General features: G+C 57.9%; 1 protein-coding gene across 1 annotated transcript in view; it reads right to left on the bottom strand.

Annotated features, from left to right (window-relative positions):
• The window catches only part of DAPK3 (death associated protein kinase 3), a gene marked incomplete in the record, with an annotated part of 17,730 nt that extends 17,610 nt beyond the window's left edge, over positions 1-120 (bottom strand). Inside the window, 1 exon segment of the mRNA XM_027769616.1 lies at positions 41-120.
• Between the last annotated feature and the right edge of the window lie 2,556 nt (positions 121-2,676).

Raw genomic sequence — 2,676 nt, forward strand, 5'->3', positions numbered from 1 at the left:
GGTTCCCCCCAGGGCCCCCCGCCACAGCTCCTCTCCTTGCCTAGGTCCTCCAAGGGCCCCCAGAGCGCCGTCCCGGCTCCACCGCGCTCCGTACCCTCCGCGGCCCGGACACCACGCCCATTGGTGAACGTGCCCGCCGCTCGCGTTGCACGTCGAAGCCCGCCTCCGCCGCTACTCTTGGCCCGCCCACATCCAGATACAGCTTCACTATTGGCTAATCGGTTTAGCCCCCTGACCTGATTGGCTACTACAGACGTTGGTCCATTAGACAGAAAGAAGAATGACTTCCGGCCGCTGGACCGCCCCGCCCTCCTCTGCTCTGACCCCGGTGCTGAAGCCGCGAAGAGGGATGCTCAAGTCCTGCATCCCGTTTCCGGTACAAGATGCGCCAGGGGAAGGCTGGCCGCTGCGGCGGACCCGGGACTGTAGTTCCCGGCGGGCAGTTTCTCCTCCGCGATTGGTACCGCAGTGCAAACAGTAAGTGAACGCTCAGAGCCCTGCGTTCTCGGGCACCCGGTGGAGTGCTGCACCGCGGACGGGAAGGTACGGACGGTGGCTTCTACACAGCGGTAGAAACAACGCAACGAAGACAGCAAGTGTCTTGGGCCGGCAGGTGCCCTGGTGGTTAAGCCCGCATGGTTGACTGCGCTTTGAGGCTCCAATCAGCGACTTCAAAACCACGCCAGACATGTGTGCGCAAAATCCCAAGAGAATGGAGAAGGCCTTGCAGCCTGGCATCGCCCTGGGGGGGCGTTTTCTCACTTTCCCTGTCTCTCTCCAGTAAGTGCCTGCACCCTATGGCAAAAGCCTTTAGTTAAAAAAAACCACCAATGCAAAAAAAATTGATATCCATGCAATTTTCTTGTAATATATTTTCTGTGACTTTTTGTATAACCCCCTGGCTGTTGACATTTCCCCCATTCTATAGATGAGAAAACTCGAGACCCAGAGGGTAACGCATACATAATCACACTCGAGACCTCCCTAGCTACACTGGATGTGTGTGCCCATGAACATGGCCTGGCGGGGTGGACCATGCCAGCAAGGCTCTGTTGGGGGACCAGCCCTCAGGCCAGTTAGGGAGCCAGACCCCACACGCTAGACCACGTTCTGTATCCAACCTTTCAACGTTCTGTATACAACCTTTCTGACGAGCACACGTGCCCTACAGCAAAAACCTCTCAGAACCAGCAGGCAGTGCAATGGTTACATCACTGGACCCCCACGGTCTATTACAGTTCGAGTCCCACACCCAGCTGCTTAAAACACACCAGGCGTGTGTATGTGCGTGCCCAGAATCTAGAGAGAATGGAGAAGGGATTGTGGCGTGGCCACCATTCCCCCTGCCAGGCCAGGCAATGGTTTCTCGCTGTCTCCCTCCAGCCAGCACACATGCCCTATAGCAGAAATCCGTTAAAAAATAAAAGGCCCCATTAGGGATGTTCACTGAGGGAAAAAACCAAACTTTAAAAATATAAAGGGACCAGCAGATGGCGTGATCACATCGCTGGGCTCACGTCGGCAACCCTGGTGGGCAGTGTGGCAGGTGGCTGGTTAAGGGCACACCGGACTCCCACACGGTTGACTGCGGTTTGAGTCCCGGACCTGGTAACTTGCTTTCCTCTTTCACTTCGTCCCTCTCTGGTCAAATTAAAATACAATTTAAACATAAAATAAAACCCGGGAACCAGCAGTTAGCGTAATGGCTATGTCGCTGGACTCCCACGTAGTCGACCGCGGTTCGCGTCTCAGACCCGGTGGCTTAAATCTCACGCCGGGCGCGTGTGCGTGCGTGCCCAAGATCCCGAGAGGAGAATGGAGGAGAAGGGATTGCGGCGTGACCATCCCCCCTGGGGGGTGATTTCTCGCTTTCTGTCTCTGTGTCTCTGTCTGTCTGGCGAGCGCACGCGCCCTATAGCGAAAAAAACCTCTCAAAAAAAAAAAAAAAAAAACCCCACGCATGTGCACTGTGTGGAGAGGGGGCTGCAGCGTGGCCACCCCCCCAGAGGATTTGGCGCTCTCATGAGCACACGTGCTCCGTACTAAAGGGCTGGGGCCAGCAGGGAGGCGTGGCGGCTAGGCCACTGGACACCCCACATGGCACCTGCAGGCCGAGTCCCAGGCGGGAGGCTGCTTTCCCGAGTCAAATGGGAATGCATAAAAATAACTTCAAATACACTCACACGCACCAGGCACGTGTGGCCAAACCTTGAGGGGTGAAGACTGCAGTCAGCTTCCCAGAGCGTGCTCTTCCCTCTGCATGCTGGCAGCTGGGGACAGGGACAGGGACAAGGACAGCAGGGACCCACCCACCTCTGTTCTTAGTGTCCCAGTCTACAGGGGCTGTCTGATCATCTCAGCCCACCCCGGACCAGGAGGGGCTGCCACTCAGCTCTAGGGAAGCAGCATCCCACGGTGGGCAGAGGGGCAGAAAGCAGGGGTGACTGGCACCTCCATGCTAAACCCAGAGTTCTAGCAGTGTGAGCTGGGGCCAGGTCTCAGGCCCCTCCAGTCCCCAGGGACTGAGGGACCCCTGGCGGGGTGAGCCAGCAGCTTGCAGCGGCACTCCGTGAGCATGACGATGACTTGTCTCACAGCGGCAGCCACCCTCCCCGCCAGGTCCGGGCACACCTGCTCTCAGCCACCGCGCAGCACCTGGCCCCAGTGTCCGTCCTG

Source organism: Tupaia chinensis, unplaced genomic scaffold (genome assembly GCF_000334495.1).
Source record: "Tupaia chinensis unplaced genomic scaffold, TupChi_1.0 Scaffold149964_2, whole genome shotgun sequence".
NCBI lineage: Eukaryota > Metazoa > Chordata > Mammalia > Scandentia > Tupaiidae > Tupaia > Tupaia belangeri.